This window comes from Bufo bufo, chromosome 6 (assembly GCF_905171765.1).
Source record: "Bufo bufo chromosome 6, aBufBuf1.1, whole genome shotgun sequence".
Classification (NCBI taxonomy): domain Eukaryota; kingdom Metazoa; phylum Chordata; class Amphibia; order Anura; family Bufonidae; genus Bufo; species Bufo bufo.
In genome coordinates this window covers 68,543,533-68,567,851 of record NC_053394.1, presented here as the reverse complement: position 1 = coordinate 68,567,851, position 24,319 = coordinate 68,543,533, and positions in this window count along the sequence as shown.

The following is a 24,319-nucleotide window of genomic DNA, read 5'->3' as shown; positions in this document are numbered from 1 at the left end:
CCCCATGTCAGCCATCATGCCCCCATGTCAGCCATCATGCCGCCATGTCAGCCATTAGCCGCCATGTCCGCCATTAGCCCCCATGTCAGCCATCAGCCCCCATCCATCAGCCCCCCATGTAAGCCATCATGCCCCCATGTCAGCCATCAGCCCCCCATGTCACATTTCTCCCCCTCCATGTCAAATCACCCCCTTATGTCACATCAGCCCTTCATGTCACATTTCTCCCCCTCCATGTCACATTTTTACGCCCTCCCCCAGGGTCCGCCCTAAGGCAGCCGCTTGGTCTGCCTTATGGTAGCACCGGCCCTGACTGTATATAATGTCGTTGTATGATACTGTTAATTCTGACAATAAAATCTTTTAGTCCTCCTCCTCAGTGGGCCTGTTCTGAGGTCAGGCCCCATAGCAGCTGCTTCCCCTGTTTCCACTATTGCTACGCCCCTGCTTTTCACCTTTTTCATGTTCTGTTATGTTGCGGCCTTGTGCAACATGTCCCCCCATCAATATGCACTCAATTCCCCATAATGAGAAAGTAGTTAAAAATATATATTATATACAATGCTTTTTGCAAGTCTTAACTTTTCACTTTTTTCCCATTCTGTTATGTTGCGGCCCTGTGCAATCTGCACCCAATCCCCCATAATGAGAAAGTGAAAACAACATTTTAGAAATGTTTACAAATTTATTAACAAGGAAAAATTTAAATTTGGCTTGACCATAAGTATTTAGACCCTTTGCTATGACAAATGGTGGCCTCCTATTTCTCTTGATCATCTTTGAGATGTTTCTACACTTTAGGCTACTTTCACACTAGCGTTCGGAGCGGGTCCGTCTGATGTTTCATCAGACGGATCCGCTCCTATAATGCAGACGTTTGCATCCGTTCAGAATGGATCCGTCTGCATTATAACTTAGAAAAATTTCTAAGTGTGAAAGTAGCCTGAACGGATCCGTCCAGACTTTACATTGAAAGTCAATGGGGGCGGATCCGTTTGAAGATTGAGCCATTTAGTGTCATCTTCAAACGGATCCGTCCCCATTGACTTACATTGTAAGTCTGGACGGATCCGCTTGCCTCCGCACGGTCAGGCGGACACCCGAACGCTGCAAGCAGCGTTCAGGTGTCCGCTCGCTGAGCGGAGCGGAGGCTAAACGCTGGCAGACTGATGCATTCTCAGCGGATCCGCCTCCACTGAGAATGCATTAGGGCTGGGCGGCTGCGTTCGGGGCCGCTTGTGAGACCCTTCAAACGGAGCTCACAAGCGGACACCCGAACGCAGGTGTGAAAGTAGCCTTAATTGGAGTCCATCTGTGGTAAATTCAGTTGATTGGACTTGGAAAGACACAACCCCTGTCTATATAAAGTCCCACTGCTGACAATGCATATCAAAGCAAAAACAAGCCATGAGGAGGAAACAAGTGCCTGTAGAGCTCAGAGACAGGATTGTGTGGAGGGACAGACCTGGAGAACGGTAGAATAAATTCTGCTGCACTAAAAGCACAGTGGCCTCCGTAATTCTCAAATGGAAGATGTGTGGAACAACCAGGATTCTTCCTAGAGCTGGCTTCCCCACTAAACTAAGTAGTAGGGGGAGAAAAGCCTGGGTAAGAGCGATGGCCAAGGACTCAATGGCTGCTCTGGCTGTGCTACAAAGATCTGTGCAGATGTAAGAAGCCTCCAGAAGGTCTTCCATCAGTGCAGCACTCCACCAATCTGGACTTTATGGCAGAGTGGCCAGAAAGAAGCCTCTACCCAGTAAGAGACACATGAAAGTTTGAAAAAAGCATCAGAAGGACTCTCAGTCTGTGAGAAACATGATTTTCTTGACTGATAAAACCATTAAACTTTTTGGTCTTAATCCTAAGCGTTATATTTGGACGAAACCAGGCACTACCCAATAGCACTGGTCAGAGTTGAAGAAAAGCTGAGGGAAAGCTGAATTGGGCAGAGTACAGAGATATTCTTAGTGAAAACTTGATCCAGAGTGCTCTGGACCTCAGGCTTGGCCAAAGATTCACCTTCCAACAAGACAATGACCCTAAGCACACAGCCAAGACAACATAGGAGTGTCTTAGGGACAACTATATGAATGTCCTTGAGTGGCCCAGCCAAAGCCCTGACTTGAACCCAATAGACCATCGTTGGGAAAACCTGAAAATGGCTATCCATTGATGGCCCCCACCCCACTTAACAGAGCTTGAGAGGATCTGCAGAGAACAATGGCAGAAAATGCCCAAGTCCAAATGTGCAAATCTTGTGGCATAACCAAGAAGACTGGAGGCTGTAATAGCTGCCAAAGGTGCTTCAAATATGTTCTGAGTAAATGGTCTGAATACTTCAATAAATTAACAAAGATTTAGAACAGTCTATTTTCACTTTGTCATGGGGTATTGAGTGTAGATGACAGGGAACAGTTGACCTTTTTTTTTTTAGCACAAACAAGGTCACAACAAAACAAAATGTGTAGAAGGTGAAAGTCTGAAGACTTTACAAATGTACTGTAGGTAGTAGTTTTGATTGGTTAACCTTCCTTTTAATTATCATGTTTTTTGCTCTGTTGTTGCCAAGTATAGAATGAGCTCTTGTAATGACCGGCGTCACGCAAAGGGAGGGAAATGGGAAGGCCCTGTCCAAGGGAGAGGGAAAGGTGGTGACCCCTGACTCACCTTGCGGCTGGCACCTGACTGCCCTGACGTCCCTAGATGGGTTCCTCACCCGTACGCCGATCACGTGCCTAAACCCTGGCTTTCCCTAAGATGAGCCCTATGTAGTGAACGGGGCGGTGGGATCACTAGTCCGCACCACTGACACTAAGAGGAAAACACCAAGGAGAAGACAGACAATACAGACAAACATATAATCCCAGGTGGGCGACAACAGCAGACCACAAAGGCCCAACAGGGATCCGGAGGGTAACGTTCTGGAACAACAACCAGGGAACACAGTTACACAGCTCCAGTGAGTCAGTATAGAAGTCCAGGCAGGAAGCTCTATATCTGGCAACCAGAGAAGGTGGGAGAGGGGAATATAAGGAGGTTGGGAGTGCTGGACAAGAAACAGCTGAGGATAAGGAGCTACGGATCCCTGAGTGAGCCAAAAAGGGTTGCAAGGCAAACCCAGAAAGCTACCATAAAGAAACAGCACAATCTTTCTACATAGAGCGCGCAGCCATCCGCTGCGACTTCCTGACCCTGGGTATAACGGAGTCAGGCGTGGCTCTTGACACCCTCATGACAGCTCTGTGCATTTTTTCTGGAATCCTTGCATTCCCAGTATCCTGTACTAGTCTGTCTTGTTTCAATGTTCTTAAGTCCTTCTGCCTTTCATTGCTGCCATCACCGAAGTCTGATATTTTCCTGTGGATTCTGTTCATGAGCCTGCTGACTTCTCTGTTTGCTGGGTAAGGTTTTTAATGTGTCTCTGACCACCTTCGGGGTAAATTGCAGATCTGGGTTAGGTTGTGTTAGTGTCTTTATTTTTGCTCACCATTATTTATTCTCTCTCAAACCTGAATACCATTACCATTTCCCATCTGCTTCATTGCCTGACTTCCATATCCTTTATATGTTGCCATCAACATTCGGTCAACTGTTCAGCCAGTTTCATATGTACAAATCTGCTGAGAGATGCCCTTTAATGTAAAGGGAGGCATATACTAGTTACGCTGAAATATCTCCACACTTCCCGCCTTAAGCAAATAGATTAGGGGACACTAGTCTTGGAGCTGCTTGCTGCATATAACTGTTCCTTTATATACTTCCAAAAGGAGAAATCTTTGCCTTTGCAATAAGAGCAACCCCAGGCTAAAGCTGGGGTTAGAGGATAACTTCAAATTTCCCAAATATCCCTTTAAATGTTGTATCCCACAGTAAGGCTGGCACTCATGGATAAGGTGGACTGCTGCAGTGTAAAATGTAACCATGTGGCTCCATAGTACACAGTGATATCACCAAAGAATGTACAATAAATCTATAGCACAAACATCGTGTATGTGACAATAAAGACAAAGACATAACCCCAAATTTATGTTACAGTGCAGTCATTATATAAACAGGGATGTCAAGGGAAAGGGATAATGAAACCATGGCACCTTGACATTCATGTCATTGCACAGGCATAACGTAATAAAGGTCAGCATGTACACTGGGAGTCCATCACTGGGAAGAAAAATATCATGATGTCACCATCACAACACAGATGTTTCAGCCCATAGCTTATACTGTTATTTTGGGCTGACATGATACTTCATAATAAAGCATTCCTGTCCTCAATATAATCCAGGTGCATAGACACCTTGCTGGGTCAGGAGGTAAACCAGACTTCATATTGAAAGTGAAAGTCTAGAATGCCAGATATAAAATCCAAGGCTTTAGTGAAATCCTCTAAAACATGTTGCCACCAATAAAACAGGCTTGTATGAATACTCCTATGTGTTTCACCCCTACATGGTTCTTTCTCAAAAAATATCTGCAAGCAACGAAACTAAATATTTAAATACAACAAAAACCAATAGCAATATGGCATACCCCCAGAAGGTGGTTCCTCTGACAGGTAACTCACCTTATTCAAGAGGAAGCAAGAGGAAGTGACAGAAAACGTTCCTGTTTAGAACATGTCCTCAATGCTCACCTCTTCCTGGTTTTGTGAAGCCAAAGAAGGAAATCAATCAGGTGCTATCTCTATTCACCTCGATAAAAATACTATTTTCCACCCGATGAATTAAGCTATGCTTCACACAATGGATTTTGTCCATGTACAAAATCCACCGAGTTTCCCACAGCAGCGGTTTCTGCCATGATTTTTCATGTTCAATGGTCCAGTCCCGCTCTTTTGTTTTAGCCCCATTGAATGTAGCTAAACCGCGAGTGTGCTCCCGCCACAGCTTTCTGAGGTATCTGCATGTTAACCATGCCAAGAATGGATATGTACATTCTTGGCACAGTCTGGAAAGCTGCATATGAAAAATCCTTGGCCCCGTGAACTGCGGCTTGGCCTACTATTGAAAGTATTGGGAGGCGGTTTCAGGGCAGATTCAACTTTCTGATAATATATTCTATGTATAGTACACCTAGTGCTACAAATCACAATGTGCGTATCACAATTAAAGAGGTTACCCATAATTTTTACCCAGGCAACCACCTAATGTTAGCACTGGAGCATTTCATGCTCCGATGCACTCCCTTGCCCTGCGCAGAATCGCTCTTTTATTTACCATAACACACTGCCGGGAGGAGGCTTCCGCCCAGCAGTGTTTGGTGACGTCACTGGCTCTGATGTGCCAACTTTATAGGCTAGGGCAGCGCTAAATCCTGCCCATCAGTGCCAGTGATGCCACCAGGCTCACTGCTGGGCGTAAGTCTCCTCCTGGCAGCCCTAAGGAGAGCCCGGTTCGTCACCAGAACTCCAGAAAATGCCTTTTCCCTGCGCGATTCAGCGCAGGGCAAACGAGAGCATCTGACCATGAACTGCTCCAATGCTCAAGTCAGGGGGGCTGCCTGGGTGAAAATATGGGTATGTCCGGGTTCATCTCTGAACCCGGACAGCCCCTTTAAGAAATACATTTATTTTAGAAACATTGTTGCCAAAAGAATGAGCAGGTTTTGAGTGCAAATTTAGTTAGTCAGTAATTGCATCTTAAATCTGCATTGGGCCCCATTAGTGTTGGGCATATGCCCGCTACCTAGCAGTAATGGTAGGCTTGAAAAATAAAAAATAAATACAGCACCCACCACAGGCTTCAACTCTTAGGTCCGGATGCACGCCCCTGTCAAAGCTGTATCCAACTGCTCCCTTTAAAGACCCATATGAAAAAAATGGTGGCAGCATCCCATGAACTAAAAAATGCTTTTACTCTATAAGTGATAGTCCAATAACAATAACAGCCCAAGTAAATGCAACATTTGGCTACTCCTTAGCCTTCCTCAAGCAATGGATCAGTAATGGTAGGCTGCTTGACAGTCTGCTGTTTAATACCCACCATGGTGCTTCTAACCAAGGAAGAAACCTGCTCAAGGTAGAGGAAGTTTGTACTCGGCATGTTGACTAATGGTCCCTTTACATCGGATGACAATCAAACAGATTGAAGGAAAGCATTCCTTCCCAACAATCTGACGATCGTTAGCGGACTGCTGCATTTACACACACCGATCTCCTGCAGCTCCTCCGGAGTATGAGGAGGTGCGTTCGCTAATGCCATTGCTCTTCCCCATACTGTCTCATTGTTTCCTGGCAGCACAAAAGATACAATTATTAGTAATCTCTGGTGCATTTACACCTCCAGATCATCGCTAACGAGTGTTACTAGAAACGCTGGTTTGCGATGATCTGTTCAATTGTCGGCCCGTGTAAAGGGTCCTTTATTCCATCGTAATCTAAGATCATACTGATTGTAGTCACATACAAAGAGTAATAAATGCAAATGACCTACAAACTAGACAAATACTTCTAATTAGTTCTTTTGTATTAATTGTATCAGGTTACATTATAGAGATGGAATTTTTAATGTCTACTCAGAGTCTACGTTTCCACAGATACTGTTTCATACATCACCTGATTTGCATGATAAGCCTGAGGCAGAATAGATGTATGAGCAGGTCATTTTCCGTTTAGCAAAAACATTCATGAGATTCTTTCCCAATACCTTTGTCAATATGAGGAAAAACAGACGATGTAAGTTTCTCTCTCATTGAGGTATCTAATAACAAAAAGAAAGTTCTAACTTAAAAACTGTGTGACGGTTCTTATAGATTTATTTATTCTTCTCACCAATTATAAATTAACAAATATATCTTTATAATTATACTTCCTTAGAGGTATTAACCCCTTCTACTCGGGCCAGTTTTCGTCCTCCTGACCAGGTCATTTTTTGCAAATCTGATGTGTCACTTTATGTGGTAATAACTTTGGAACACTTTTATTTATCCAAGCCATTCTGAGATTGTTTTCTCGTGACACATTGCACCTAATGACAGTCATAAATTTTAGACAATATATTTCACCTTTGTTTATGAAAAAATCCCAAATTTACCAAAAATTTCAATAAATGTGCAATTTTCAAAATTTCAATTTCTCTGCTTTTAAAACAGAAAGTGATACCTCAAAAAATTATATTTATTACTTAACATTCCCCATATGTCTACTTTATGTTGGCATCATTTAGTAAATGTCATTTTATTTTTTTAGGACGTTAGAAGGCTTAGAGTTTTAGAAGCAATTCTAAGAAAATTTCCAAAACTCACTTTTTAAGGACCAGTTCAGGTCTGAAGTCACTTTGTGGGGCTTACATAGTGGAAACCCCCCATAAATGACTCCATTGTAGAAACTACACCCCTCAAGTTACTCAAAACTGATTTTACAAACTTTGTTAACCCTTTAGGTGTTCCACAAGAATTAAAGGAAATATCACTTTTTTGGCAGATTTTCCATTTTAATCCATTTTATTCTTTCATCGAGGGTTAACAGCCAAACAAAACTCAATATTTATTACCCTGATTCTGCAGTTTACAGAAACACCCCACATGTGGTCGTAAACTGATGTAAGGGCACACGGCAGGGCACAGAAGAAAAGGAGCGCCATATGGTTTTTGGAAGGCAGATTTTGCTGAACTGATTTTTAGATGCCATGTCCCATTTGAAGCCCCCCTTATGCACCCCTGAAGTAGAAACTCCCAAAAAATGACCCCATTTTGGAAACTAGGGGATAAGGTGAGAGTTTTATTGGTACTATTTTGATACATTTTGGTACATAGGATTTTTAATTACTCTATATTACGTTTTTTGTGAGGCAAGGTAACAAAAAAATGGCTGTTTTTATTTTTTACAACATTAATCTGACAGGGTAGATCATGTGCTATTTTTATAGAGCAGGTTGTTACGGATGCAATGATATCAAATATGTCTACTTTGTTTCAGTTTTACATAATATAGCATTTTTTTAAAAAAATGATGTTTTTGTTTCTCCATTTTCTGAATACCATATTTTTTTTATTTTTATAGATCATGTGACTTTTTATAGAGCAGATTGTTACAGATGTGGCAATACCTAATATGTATACGTTTTCTTATTTATTTAAGTTTTAAACAATAATAGTGTCTCCATAGTCTGAGAGCCATAGCTTTTTTATTTTTTGACGGATTGCCTTAGGTAGGGTTTCATTTTTTGCGAGATGAGGTGACAGTTTAAATGGTACTATTTTGGAGGGCATACGCCTTTTTAATCGCTTGGTGTTGCACTTTATGTGATGTTAGGTGACAAAAAATGGCTTTTTGGCACTGTTTTTATTTTATTTTATCACGGTGTTCACCTGAGGGGTTAGGCCATGTGATATTTTTATAGAGCAGGTTGTTATGGACTTGGTACTACCTAATATGTTTACTTTTTTATTATTTATTTTACTTTAACACAATAATAGCATTTTTGAAACAAAAAAATGATGTTTTAATGTCTCCATGTTCTGAGAGCTATAGTGTTTTTTATTTTTTGAGCGATTTTCTTATGTAGGAGCTCATTTTTTGCGGGATGAGGTGACGGCGGTTATTGGTACCATTTTGTGGAACATATGCCTTTTTGATCACTTAGTGATGCACTTTTTGTGAGGTAAGATGACAAAAATGGCTTGTTTTGATACTGTTTTTTTTTTTTTATGGTGTTTATCGAATGGGGTGGATCATGTGATATATTTATAGAGCCGGTCGTTACGGACGCAGTGATACGTAATGTTTGTGTTTTTTCCTTTTTTTTCCCTATTTTTTATTATAAAATCATGGGAAAGGGGCGTTTTTTTTTCTTTTTTTACTTGAAACTTTTTTTTTTATAAAAAACACTTTTTTGCTTTTTTTTTTAAACTTTATTTCTGTCCAACTCTGGTACTTCAACTTTTGAGGGTCTGATCCCCTCTGCAATGCATTACAATACATCTGTATTGTAATGCATTACACTGAGTAGTGCACTAACAGGTTGCCTGGGGCTGGATCTCCTCGGCCCCAGTAGAAGGCAGGTCCCGATGTCATGCAAGGCTGCTGTGGCAGGGACCCGATGGGCTCCCTCACCCGCCGCATGCACCTTCTATGCTGTGGTCAGCGCTGACCGCGGCATAGAAGATCTGCCGGCATCAGCTTTTACAGCGATGCCGGCGGATACAGCAGGGGCCCAGCTATCAGGGACTGCCGGGCCCCTGCAGTGATCGGGCGCGCACCTCTCCGGTGCCCGCCCGATTACCATGACGTAATAGTACGTCAAAATGCGGCAAGTCACTATTACGTCATATGTCGGGAAGGCGTTAAATCTGAAAATAACTATACATATTACAGCGGCAACACTGGACCTACCTGTGGTTGTACTGAACACACTTAAGGGAATCTGTCACCAGCGACCTCCCTATCCAGCTGTCTGCATAGACACATAGCTGGGGTTCACCTAAATAAAACAATGTTTCTCTTCTGTTGATCCAAGTTCCTGAGTTATGATACTTTTTTGTAATATGCAAATTAGGCAATTAGGCCTTTGGTGCAATGAGGGCATCACCATTGCTCTTATGGCACCCAAGCTCCACTCATTTCTGCGGCCAGTCCCTCCTCACTGCTTTGATTGAAAGGGCCAGGCAGTTTGGATGCAACAAGATCAATGGTGACGCCCTCATAGCACTTGGAAATGGAGCCTCGGATCAACAAAAGAAAAACAATATTTTAATCTGGTGATCCACAACTATGTGTCTATGCAAACAGTTGGATAGGGAGATCTATGGTGACAGATTCCCTCTAACATGCCATATGTATCTATGGTTCTGGGTGTTACATATGTCAAAGCACCTAGATTTTATCATAAATGGTGCCAAAATGGATTGCAATTTGGCCAATTTGGCACATCTAGGTTTAGAGAATTGATCTGCATCTAGCCCGACAATAGGAGGTGGCTAACATGGAAAAGAGTGTGGTTTTTCAGGAATTGGCGGTGGTCTAATTTACACCATTTAGTGCCAATATTCACACCAAAATTCTGAAGTAAAATTCTGTCTCAAAGTAAGCCAATCAATGGTTGGACAAGTGTCTAGCCATACGCCAAATGCATCATCCAACACGAGGCATTGTGATAAATCTCATGCAGGTCTAGAAAGTCTTTACACTGTCTATAGGATTAGAAAATCTAACCCAATATGTCTGTTCAAATGAGACCTTAAAGAGGACCTTTCACCACCCCAGACATGCCTGTTGTAATAGCTTCATGCATTTCCCATGTAAAAACAATTCTAGAACATCTTTTCTTATGGCTTTATGTTGTGCCATTGCTTTATTATTTCTACTAGAAGTTATGACTGAATTTCTAGCAGTCTGCAGTAAGGGTACAAAGGGATGGTAACCACTTAGGGGGTGTATCTGCCCAGACTCTCTCTATCCAATCAGTGCTGCCACTATGAGACTGTGCAGGTACACCCCCCTTCCCCCAACTTGACTTGTAATAAATAATACTGGTTGTCACTTTTTAATAATGTCTCAAAATTAATGGTTGAAAATTACATTTGTGAGCCAATTTAAAAGTGATACCCAATATGGCTGAATATGTTTTATTGTCATTTTTGTTTTAGAAAAAAAATCAATAAAATTTTCTCTATTGGTCTAATTTTGGATTTTCTGATAATTGAAAAAGTTTTAGGTGAAAAAGTAAGCCATCAACCACATCAAGCACTTATTTCCTGTGGCCTTTAGATACAGTAGTTGTCCAGCATGTGTCTAGCCTGTCCCTACGACTCTGTAACGAGAAGTCAGAGGCACTTCTCATACTAACAATGCCATGGACAATTGATCAGCCACGTTGTTGCCGACCAAAATCTTATGTGTAGGGGCAGTTTCAGGTTGGAAAATATTGGCCATGGTCAACCAAGTAGACGTGTATGTCATCACTGGTTGATTATTTTACAATCTAGTGAATCAAATTTTACTCAGACAGAAGGCTGCCTTTGTCCATTGTAACAGATGGTTCACATTTCATTTTCAAACAATAAACAAAATTGTCCATTTTGGTTAACTTTTATCACAGGTGTACGTGATTACCAAAATCTGATGCCTGATGAAAGTTGAATTGGATTGGATGCCAATTCACTTAATCTAAAAGTCAACTGAAAGGCCAATTTTGCCCAATTTGGCATCAATCATTTGAAAATATAACGCAAATAATTTAAGATGGCCAATACTGGCCGTATTAGCCATCTCAAATGATTTGTGTTATATTTTCAAATGATTGATGCCAAATTGGGCAAAATTGGCCTTTCAGTTGACTTTTAAATTAAGTGAATTGGCATCCAATCCAATTCAACTTTCATCAGGTATCAGATTTTGGTAATCACGAACAATGGTTTGGGATACATTTTAATGGGAATCTGTCATCAGAAAATGATTTACTATTTAAATCACGTTTTTATGTTTAGCCTATTTTTATGGTTAGCTGAGTTGTCCTTTTCTGCCGACTGTTATCACATGTTTATGGGCAGTATTAGGGTTGTTGATTAGGGGGCACAGGAATGGCTAAAGTCCTTCATGTCATGTGGAAATTACCATTTTTATCTCTTTACTAGAGCAATGAAGAAATGTTGGACTGCAAAGTGTCTTCTTGAGACCCATGGTACATCAACAAATCAAGTCTGGAAACAAAGATCTACATTTTCTAATTTTCCACTAGAAGCAAAGTCACTGGCAACTGAACAGCCTGACTATAATGCCAGCCGCAATGATGTACACTTTTACAGGTGCTGACTACTATAAGACAGACAGTGGCAGGTTTTGGCACTAATTAGGAGTTGCTCCTTTTGCAGGAGGCCCTAACCTAAGGTCTGTAAGCTGATCCCATAATGAGTAAATGTAGTAATAACATCAGAGCCCTTTGGGGACTTCAAAAACTGCTTCTGCTTCACGCTATTCAGCACATTATTGGAAACAAACTTACTGCAAGTGCATTAGAGTCTAAGAGACTACTTTAAAGATTTGTCTTCAAACCCTACTTTGGTCAATCAGTTCCAGCACTCGGCTACTGCTAACTGGAAAAACAAGTAGATTTTCATTATGTCGGACATAAAGTCTTCCTTCAACTAATATATTGATGAGTGGAAGAATTCTATATTTTAATGAGCATGATATTATTATATAATACATTAAAATGGGTATCCTCATCATGTAATGTTATGCTGCTAGGATATACCACAATTTTATAATTGGTAGAGGTCTGACCTCTATGACCCCCACCAATCCTAAAAATTAAGAGACCATGATCTCTTTGGTATTTCACATATACAGCAAATGGGGGGCTGTACGGCAATTTCTTGAATAGCAGGTGGCATGGGCGTCACCATGCAGGGGAAAGCTTAATGGGTCACTTCCATTTAAAAAGAGTATTTTTTAAACTCAATGTTAAGAATTTTTATTTATTTTTTATCAGTACTGTGTCATTGAAAATTAAACAGAAAATTTTAGCAATAATCTCAGAGAGATGAGCGTTCTCAAGGGGAGAGCAAAGGGATCTCAATTCATGACTCTGTTGCAAAGAGAAGGGTCTATCTCCAAGGTAGTCTCATTTTAATAATAGGCAAAGGACTGGAATGACATCTCTACTGTTCTCCTGACACATCTAGATAAACATGCCCACAGAGTACCAGCACATTCATTAGTTAACTGTAAGAAACCTTGACTAGCCATCCTACTGGTATAGCATAAGGGAAGTGTAGAACTCTAACTGAACCACCACCGCTGACTCCTCCCTGGTCCGACTGATGGTCTGACAGAGTGTTAAGTGAGAGTATCTGCTGTGCTAATTGTCCAGACAGAGTCTGACAAAAATAGGTGTACAGTAAGTGGCTTGAAAAAATAATATCCAGAAAATCATCCATCCATTTAAAAAAAACAAAAAAAAAAACATTACAGGATATTCACATTCAATTCACAAATTAGTGATATGTGTTTTACAAATCTGATGGAAATATCCCTTTAAAAAGTTATGCCTATCTAATAAAGCATCTATGTATCAGTGTTGTGCAGACTCCTTTTATCCATATTGTTCATATTCTTTGTTCTTTGGGTGCAGTATTGCACTTAGTACTAATGTAGCAAACATTTCTTTTTAACAGATTTTTTGGGAAATTACATTATATTCAATATTGAAAAGTGAAATCCTAGCATTTCTTGTTCCTAATTCATGTGTGCTCTCTTGTAAAAATAACTTTACAGTTATGGTATATAATAATTGTACTAATAGCTCAATATCTGCCCGAAGCTTCTCTGGGGTTCAGAACCTAAGGTGTTGTTTTTCCACCAGGCACTTTTCAGTAATGAGGCACAGCATAGATTATAGATGTAGATTAGAGCTAAGCTATAGCTGTGAATGCAGCCCCTACATAACATACAGGCTGTAATTCAAGCCCCGTTCCATAATAATTAGCAAATTTGTCCAACTTTATAAGATTATATTTATATATACACCATAATTAGCATTCAAAGATAAATTTATACCTGCAGAAAGAGCTCAAAAGCTAACTACTGTGTCTTAACTCTTTCACACCATAGAGAGACAAAATAATAGAAGCATGCAATAATTAAACAACATAATACTTTCATACAGTACCCAAATAATAATGTCCCACAGTAACCAAATATGAGTGTTTTATGCAAACAGCAGAGCAAGTCTTTTCTTCTTTTTTCAAAACTTCCATAGCAGTGAGAAGAGAGAGCCATGTATGTCTTGATTCACATCCACTATGGGACAGGACTTCTACAACAGCGGGACAAGGGTATGACTAGCATTTATCAGACATTTATGGCACATCCTGACTCTGTCTATTGTTCAAATGCCAAGCGATTACACATTGACACATGCACAATAGAGCTCAGAGTCTCTGTCAGGACTAAAACAAGTCTACTGCGCATGCGCTGATGCATAATCACACAGCACTTGTGCGAGAAGACATGGCTAGGCAAGATGACTTTCAGGGGAGGTACTGGGTGGCTGAAGGAGAGGGCAATGCCTTTGATGCATGGAACTACTAATTTGCATGATCATTAAAAGTGTTATTTTGGCACAATGGAGGCATCAATTTACAAAGCAAAGAGAGCATTTGATTCAAGTGAACTAAGCCTATTTGTCACTACCCTTGGATTATTAGAGCTGTTTCTGATAACAGAATTCCTTTAAGGACTCTGTGGTTTTTTCAATTCTTCATCTCTACATTTCAGTTGACAATATAACAAAACAATAACAAACACAGGTGCACTCTGCAGTCTCACTAAATCCTCAAACTGATTTTAAAATTGAGAGATTAGTCAACATGTGCTAGGGTGTAGAACATGTCTAAGCCCGGACACCACGACAAGGTTTCTCAAGTAGCCCGGGACCCTACACTCTCCTACCTGAGCCGTATGGGCGATACCAGGAGCCAGTGGGCAAATTACAGGAGCATAAGGCCGACTCACAAACAACTCACCAGTTACCTCCAGCATGTGGCCATGCTTGCAATGGGAGGAGGGAGGAGTCTGTGAGTCCCACTCAAGACTTGCTGATATGTCCCAGGCCTCACAGGTGCACCGAAATGTGACCTGTAGATGGAAAACAGGCACATTTAAATAGGAGTTTATACACCTCCAGGAATCTATATATACAAACTAAGAAGACAGGTTGGCATTAGCAGGAGGTGCTCAAACCCACATGCAGTTGTGCATATATATAGGGGAGCAAATCCTGCACTTGTGGCCCGTTGCTAATGGCAATCCCCAGCAAAATGCATACAATGGAGGATGCCCACGGCGAACCACAAGTACAACAATAGACATCCTACACAAGGTAACAAGTGCGGATGTCATAATTAATATAACAATATAACAAAACAATAACAAACACAGGTGCACTCTGCAGTCTCACTAAATCCTCAAACTGATTTTAAAATTGAGAGATTAGTCAACATGTCCTACGGTGTAGAACATGTCTAAGCCCGGACACCACCACAAGGTTTCTCAAGTAGCCCGGGACCCTACACTCTCCTACCTGAGTCGTATGGGCGATACCAGGAGCCAGTGGGCAAATTACAGGAGCATAAGGCCGACTCACAAACAGCTCACCAGTTACCTCCAGCATGTGGCCATGCTTGCAATGGGAGGAGGGAGGAGTCTGTGAGTCCCACTCAAGACTTGCTGATATGTCCCAGGCCTCACAGGTGCACCTAAATGTGACCTGTAGATGGAAAACAGGCACATTTAAATAGGAGTTTATACACCTCCAGGAATCTATATATACAAACTAAGAAGACAGGTTGGCATTAGCAGGAGGTGCTCAAACCCACATGCAGTTGTGCATATATATAGGGGAGCAAATCCTGCACTTGTGGCCCGTTGCTAATGGCAATCCCCAGCAAAATGCATACAATGGAGGATGCCCGCGGCGAACCACAAGTACCACAATAGACATCCTACACAAGGTAACAAGTGCGGATGTCATAATTAATATAACAATATAATAAAACAATAACAAACACAGGTGCACTCTGCAGTCTCACTAAATCCTCAAACTGATTTTAAAATTGAGAGATTAGTCAACATGTCCTACGGTGTAGAACATGTCTAAGCCCGGACACCACGACAAGGTTTCTCAAGTAGCCCGGGACCCTACACTCTCCTACCTGAGCCGTATGGGCGATACCAGGAGCCAGTGGGCAAATTACAGGAGCATAAGGCCGACTCACAAACAACTCACCAGTTACCTCCAGCATGTGGCCATGCTTGCAATGGGAGGAGGGAGGAGTCTGTGAGTCCCACTCAAGACTTGCTGATATGTCCCAGGCCTCACAGGTGCACCTAAATGTGACCTGTAGATGGAAAACAGGCACATTTAAATAGGAGTTTATACACCTCCAGAAATCTATATATACAAACTAAGAAGACAGGTTGGCATTAGCAGGAGGTGCTCAAACCCACATGCAGTTGTGCATATATATAGGGGAGCAAATCCTGCACTTGTGGCCCGTTGCTAATGGCAATCCCCAGCAAAATGCATACAATGGAGGATGCCCGCGGCGAACCACAAGTACCACAATAGACATCCTACACAAGGTAACAAGTGCGGATGTCATAATTAATATAACAATATAACAAAACAATAACAAACACAGGTGCACTCTGCAGTCTCACTAAATCCTCAAACTGATTTTAAAATTGAGAGATTAGTCAACATGTCCTACGGTGTAGAACATTTCTAAGCCCGGACACCACGACAAGGTTTCTCAAGTAGCCCGGGACCCTACACTCTCCTACCTGAGCCGTATGGGCGATACCAGGAGCCAGTGGGCAAATTACAGGAGCATAAGGCCGACTCACAAACAACTCACCAGTTACCTCCAGCATGTGGCCATGCTTGCAATGGGAGGAGGGAGGAGTCTGTGAGTCCCACTCAAGACTTGCTGATATGTCCCAGGCCTCACAGGTGCACCTAAATGTGACCTGTAGATGGAAAACAGGCACATTTAAATAGGAGTTTATACACCTCCAGGAATCTATATATACAAACTAAGAAGACAGGTTGGCATTAGCAGGAGGTGCTCAAACCCACATGCAGTTGTGCATATATATAGGGGAGCAAATCCTGCACTTGTGGCCCGTTGCTAATGGCAATCCCCAGCAAAATGCATACAATGGAGGATGCCCGCGGCGAACCACAAGTACCACAATAGACATCCTACACAAGGTAACAAGTGCGGATGTCATAATTAATATAACAATATAACAAAACAATAACAAACACAGGTGCACTCTGCAGTCTCACTAAATCCTCAAACTGATTTTAAAATTGAGAGATTAGTCAACATGTCCTACGGTGTAGAACATGTCTAAGCCCGGACACCACGACAAGGTTTCTCAAGTAGCCCGGGACCCTACACTCTCCTACCTGAGCCGTATGGGCGATACCAGGAGCCAGTGGGCAAATTACAGGAGCATAAGGCCGACTCACAAACAACTCACCAGTTACCTCCAGCATGTGGCCATGCTTGCAATGGGAGGAGGGAGGAGTCTGTGAGTCCCACTCAAGACTTGCTGATATGTCCCAGGCCTCACAGGTGCACCTAAATGTGACCTGTAGATGGAAAACAGGCACATTTAAATAGGAGTTTATACACCTCCAGGAATCTATATATACAAACTAAGAAGACAGGTTGGCATTAGCAGGAGGTGCTCAAACCCACATGCAGTTGTGCATATATATAGGGGTGCAAATCCTGCACTTGTGGCCCGTTGCTAATGGCAATCCCCAGCAAAATGCATACAATGGAGGATGCCCGCGGCGAACCACAAGTACCACAATAGACATCCTACACAAGGTAACAAGTGCGGATGTCATAATTAATATAACAATATAACAAAACAATAACAAACACAGGTGCACTCTGCAGTCTCACTAAATCCTCATGTGGGTTTGAGCACCTCCTGCTAATGCCAACCTGTCTTCTTAGTTTGTATATATAGATTCCTGGAGGTGTATAAACTCCTATTTAAATGTGCCTGTTTTCCATCTACAGGTCACATTTAGGTGCACCTGTGAGGCCTGGGACATATCAGCAAGTCTTGAGTGGGACTCACAGACTCCTCCCTCCTCCCATTGCAAGCATGGCCACATGCTGGAGATAACTGGTGAGTTGTTTGTGAGTCGGCCTTATGCTCCTGTAATTTGCCCACTGGCTCCTGGTATCGCCCATACGGCTCAGGTAGGAGAGTGTAGGGTCCCGGGCTACTTGAGAAACCTTGTCGTGGTGTCCGGGCTTAGACATGTTCTACACCGTAGGACATGTTGACTAATCTCTCAATTTTAAAATCAGTTTGAGGATTTAGTGAGACTGCAGAGTGCACCTGTGTTTGTTATTGTTTTGTTATATTGTTATATTAATTATGACATCCGCACTTGTTACCTTGTGTAGGATGTCTATTGTGGTACTTGTGGTTCGCCGCGGGCATCCTCCATTGTATGCATTTTGCTGGGGATTGCCATTAGCAACGGGCCACAAGTGCAGGATTTGCTCCCCTATATATATGCACAACTGCATGTGGGTTTGAGCACCTCCTGCTAATGCCAACCTGTCTTCTTAGTTTCTACATTTCAGTTGCCATAACTTTTTTATTTTTCTGTTGAGATAGCTGTTCTTAGGTTTGTTTTGTGTGGCAGGAGTTGTATTTGTAATACTATTATTTTGGGGTACATCTAATGTATTGTATAACTTTGAAAAAAAATTGGGGTGACAACGTAAAAAAAACTGCAATTCTCCCATGTAAATGACAAGCTAACTTTATTCTGCGAGTCAGTAAGATTGGGGAGGAGCCAAATTTATATAGTTTTTATGTTTTACTACTTAAAAAAAAATTAAAGAGCTTTTTTTGTTACAAATATTTGCTTTCTGTCACCATATTCTAACTTATTTTTCTGCTGAGTAAGGCCTGTTTTTTTGCAGAACGAGCTGTAATTTTTACTGATGCCACATTGGATCACATGCAAGGTTTTTCTTTATTTTTTTGGGAGGCGCAGTGAGCAAAAAAATGACATTTCTAGCACTGGGTATTTTTTTTTTTTACTGCTCACCTCGCATGAGAAATAATGACAATGATATTTTAATGGTTGGGACTAATGCAAAAAATACCAATAATGGTTAGCTTTTTATGTACAAGAAATTAGGAAAAGAGGGTGATTTTTTTTATATTTTTTAGTTTTTTGAAGAAAAACAATTACATTGCTTTTAGTCCTCTTAGGGGAATTCAACCTGCGATTGCTTGAACTATACATTGGAAATACTTTTGTATTACAGTGTAAAGGGAATTTTACCAGCATTCTATTACATACTGTCAAAGGCTGTATATACGCTGCCTGTCCCAAAAAAAATTGCCACCTGGATTTAACTAAGCAAATAGTTATGAGCCTCCTATTGGATAATTACTGCATAGGCGATTATCTTTCAGCTGGCAATAAGTTATTTAACCCCAACTGGTGCAATGAGTTGCTTCTCATTTCTTAAACAACCATGTCGAAAGACACATCTCGTGGTCGTGGAAAAGATGTTCGTCTGTTTGAGAAGGGTCAAATCATTGGCATGCATCAAGCAGAGAAAACATCTAAGGAGATTGCAGAAACTACTAAAATTGTGTTAAGAACTGTCCAATGCATTATTAAAAACTGGAAGGATAGTGGGGACCCATCGTATTCGAGGAAGAAATGTGGCGGGAAAAAAATCCTGAATGATCGTGATCGGCGATCACTTAAACGTTTGGTGAAATCAAATCGAAGAAAAACAACAGTAGAACTCAGGGCTATGTTTAATAGTGAAAGTAAGAGCATTTCCACACATACAATGGGTAGGGAACTCAAGGGATTGGGACTGAACAGCTGTGTAACCGTAAGAAAACCACTGATCAGTGAGGCAAACCAGAAAAAAAGGCTTCAATTTGCTAGGGAGCATAAAGATTGGACTCTGGAGCAATGGAAGAAGGTCATGTGGTCTGATAAGTCCAGATTTACCCTGTTCCAGAGTGATGGGCGCATCAGGGTAAGAAGAGAGGCAGATGAGGTGATGCATCCATCATGCCTAGTGCCTACTGTACAAGCCTGTGGGGGCAGTGCTATGATCTGGGGTTGCTGCAGTTGGTCAGGTCTAGGTTCAGCAACAGTATGTGCTCCAAGAATGAGGTCAGCTGACTACCTGAACATACTGAATGACCAGATTATTCCATCAATGGATTTTTTCTTCCCTGATGGCACGGGCATATTCCAAGATGACAATGCCAGGATTCATCGGGCTTAGATTGTGAAAGAGTGCTTCAGGGAGCATGAGACATCATTTTCACACATGGATTGACCACCACAGAGTCCAGACCTTAACCCTATTGAGAATCTTTGGGATGTACTGGAGAAGGCTTTGCGCAGCAGTCAGACTTTACCATTATCAATGCAAGATCTTGGTGAAAAATGTACGCAACACTGGATGGAAATAAATCTTGTGACATTGCAGAAGCTTTTCAAAACAATGCCACAGCAAATGCGTGCCGTAATCAAAGCTAAAGGCTTTTTTTTGATGGCGACTTTTTTTTTTGGACAGGCAGTGTATTAGAGGCATTAGCATGGCAGGCCTCGGTGCCTTCAGAAGGCTTCTGACCTCAATGACAACCACTTGGCACCCCGAGAACAGAGCAGCTGTTAACTACCTCATCTGAGGGGTTAAACTGCTGGCAGTGAGGGCAGGGTTCCAGCTGCACAGCTCCTGTGATGCACTATTACATCGCATTGCAACGTACTAGTACAGTGCCAGACAGGAATATGTAGCTGCATGCAACTAGTGTTACTATTTCACATGTAGACTACTGTATGTTACACGAGTAGCAGGTAACATTCTAATCATGAAGTCTTTTTCTGTAATGCAGAACAAGCTTTCAGCTTCTGAAATACCTCTTCGGCATTCAATCAATCAGAGAAAATTTTCAGCGTTGACAGAAATGAGTTGATGCATTCCACACATGATAGTGAGAAAATGACGCATTCTCAATACGATACCAAGTAGATGGTCTAATGTTTCACATCAAATGTTTTTTTGTTTTTTTTTAATGAACGGAAAGCAGTGTAATTGATAGCATATGGAGCGTTTGAGGTTCTGTAGAAGGGAACAACATTGAAATGTACTGATACTATGCACTATCCAAACTGCATGTTATTAAGTGAATTACTCAGGTGCTATCTTTATTTAGAGGGGATATACGAGATTTCTACAAGAAAAAGTGCTATTTTTGTCAATGGATTTTGTCTGGTATTGCTGATCAGCTTCATTCAAGTGAATAGTGCTGAGCTGCAATAAGAGTGATAGCCTATGGACAAGGTTGGCACTGTGGTAGACAGCCCATTCAAGAAGCACTGCTGAACACTTGGTTTACTTGTCTCGTATTGCTCCATAATTACATTTTTTATTTTTAGTTCAGTTACACTCAGAACTGTGTTTTACATCATAGCTCCCAGGAAAATTGGCGGTCCTGCATGCACTCATTGATCCAAAACAAATTACCAAGAAGTTGTTGGAATTGAATAAAATGTTCTGTTTGTGAATATAATGATGATATATGTAAGTGATTACAATACAATACAAGTGAAAAGATAAGTTTATCGGGGGAAACTGTAATTTAAAGGGAGACACTAGTACCCAATTGAGCCACCTGTAGCTTGAGATACGGTTGGGCATGAAGGCATAAAGGTTCTGTATGGTATCCTGTGTTCACAGCTGCTGTAGCTTGGCCTGTAGATCCTGCACGTTCGTAGGTTGCAGAAGCTGGTGTCCCAGCTGGTTCTACTGGTGATTAATCTGGTGACTGGTCAGGCCAAGGAAGTGTTGCAATCTGGCCAAGACATTCCTAGGAAACCTTTGCTGTGTGTGAGCCAGACTTATCCTGCCAAAAATGCCAGTGTAAAGCCTTGCCATAAGAAGCAATACATGTGGATGCAGAATGTTTTGCACATATCGTGTTGTATGCGATTGTTTTTCTGTGAATTCTGAGATCCAGGAATAAAATAGGCTTTACACAGTTTAGGTGCATAAAAAGTTTACAAAACTATTATAGACTACATAAGAGATATCTAAAAATATCACAGAATAAAGTAAGTAACAGTCACCTAGGCCATGAACAAACGAGTGAGCTCCCCATCGAGCAGTTCCCAACATGGCATCTGGCCGATGCCCACATGATACAAAGATGGGTGGTAGGAGCAATGCACATCTTACCCTCATGATGTCTTCATTGGAGCTGAGCTCTTTGTTACATGCCCAGAATTTTCTAGCCTTCTGGCCCCTCCAAAAAGTCTTCAGTGTGCAGTACACATGTACAGTTACTCCACATCTTAGGAAAATGGCCTGGTACCTGGTACCACTAACCAACATTACAAGGAATTAACGGGAAAGAACTACTAAAAAAACCTTGCTACACAGTGATGGTTCCCCAGATCATCACACTAGTAGTTGGTATAGTGTGTCACTCCACAGCAAAGACAGAATTGAAGCGCTTACCATAAGGCCTTCATACTTCAACCAAACAGAACCTGGATTTGTTGCTGATGTCAATGAATGGCAGGACATGTAATTGGTGACATGACATCAAATTTCCTCCTGCTAAGCACGTGAAAATGGTCCAGGCAGACAGGGGTGCGTAATAAAGGTGCCACTTGTGTCTGGATAGTGGACAATGAATCTGTTTGAGCTGCTCATGCTAATAAGCGAATCAAACAATCCTTTCTACTGGTGCTGTCCGTAGCCTGTTAACTGTGTATGCATGCCCTCACATTACCACTGCTCCTAACTAGGGATGAGCAGACCGGTGGATGCTCGGGTTCGCCGGGTCAAAGTTTGGGTTCGTCCTCCTCCTCAACCCCAGAGCTGCTACGAGATTTCACCCATTATCGCACACCACCAGACCAGGCTTCAGGCTCAACGGCACCAACCACTCATCGGTCGTTGTTCCATGCCCGTCCACAGCTCCTGCGCGGTGTGGGTTTTTTCCCCCAAACAGATGAGTTTCCAAACAGCCTGCTGTCGTTCTCCCAGTCTGTGCTATAGTTGGTGGTGAAGTGTTATGTTGATCGGATGAGGAGGCGGTAGACCAGGATGTGGAGTAGGAGGAGGAGGCAACAGAAGGCAATAAGAAATGTCCTGCAATCCTCGGTGGCGGTAGGACATGCGCCAAACTACTATCTGCCTCAGGCCTATCCGCGACTGCATTTACCCAGTGTGCAGTAAGGGAGATATAACGTCCCTGCCTGTGCTTACTGGTCCACGTATCTGTAGTTATGTGGACCTTGCCACAGATGGTGTTGCGTTGTGCACACCTGATTTTGTCCACCAATTGGTTGTGCAGGGCAGGGATGGCTCCCCTGGAAAAGTAGTGACAGCTGGGAACCACGTACTGTGAGACAGCTACCGCCATAAGGTTTTTAAAAGTCTCTGTCTCCACCAGACGGAATGACAGCATTTCAAAGGCCAGGAATTTTTAAATGTTGGAATTCAGGGCCAGGGATCGCGGGTGGGTAGGGGGTATTTCCTCTTTCTCTCCAGTGTTTGCTGGATAGACAGCTTAACGCTTCCATGGGACAGTGTGGACATGCTGGCTGACGGTGGTGAAGGTGGTGGTGTTTCTGCCACATCCTCTGTTTACGGGGTGGCAGATGCCACTGTCACTCCAGAGGGGGAGGAAGAGGCCCAGACCACAGCAGAAGAGGGAGCAAGAGGAGTCTGAGATCTTTTGTGGTTTTTCAGGTGTGTACTCCACTGCAGCTCGTGCTTTGCATTTAGATGCCAGGTCATGCAGGATGTGCTCAGGTTGAGAACGTTTATGCCTCGCTTCAGGCTCTGATTGCACAGCGTGAAAACCACTTGTGTCTTGTCGTCAGCACATTGTCTGAAGAACTGCCATGCCAGGGAACTCCTTGGAGCTGGATTTGGTGTGCTCAGTCCCTGGGTGCGGTGGGCAGTAGCAGGCATACTGGCTAGGGGACGGCCACTCTGCTTTTGCACCCTGCTCCCTCTTTTGCTGTGTGGCTGGCGCTGTGTGACCACCTCTTCCTCCGAACTGCACACATCACTCGCATGACCTTGGTTGCATGTGGGGTCTAGGACCTCATCATCCTCCACATCATCTTCCACCCACTCTTCACCTCTGCCCCCCTTGCCGGTCTGCACACGGCAGAAATCTGCAGCAGTTGGCACCTAATGTTTCGTCATCATCATCATCAGAGACGTGCTGCGGTGGTCCTCCCGTGTCCATATCTTGAAACAAGTGGTTGGGCTTTAGTGCACTCAATCTCTTCCACTCCTGGGGCAGGGCTAGGTGGATGGCCCATGGAAACCCCGCCAGCAGAGTCATCAAAAAGCATAAGAGACTGCTGCATGACTTGGGGCTCACACTGCTTGGCTGATTTGCAAGGTGGTGAGGTGAAAGACAGATGCCCATGGGCTGCAGGTGCCAACTCTGCACTTTCAGCAGGGGACCAGGTGGAAGACAATGTAATGGAACTGGAGTCACTGTCAACCATCCAATCTACTACCGCCTCTACTTGTTCTGGCCTCACCATTCGTACACTAGTATTCAGGCCTACAAAATGAACATCCTGTCGCCTATGTGAATCTGAGGAAGGTGTTTTATTTAGGCGTGTAGCTGGCACAGATCGACCAAGTCCTCTCCCTGCAACAGGAGCCCCACCAGCACCAGCAGCACCACGAACAAGGCCACGTCCCTTATTTGATGCTCTCCTCATCCTTTGAGGTCACCTACCGAGCTAACAGGATT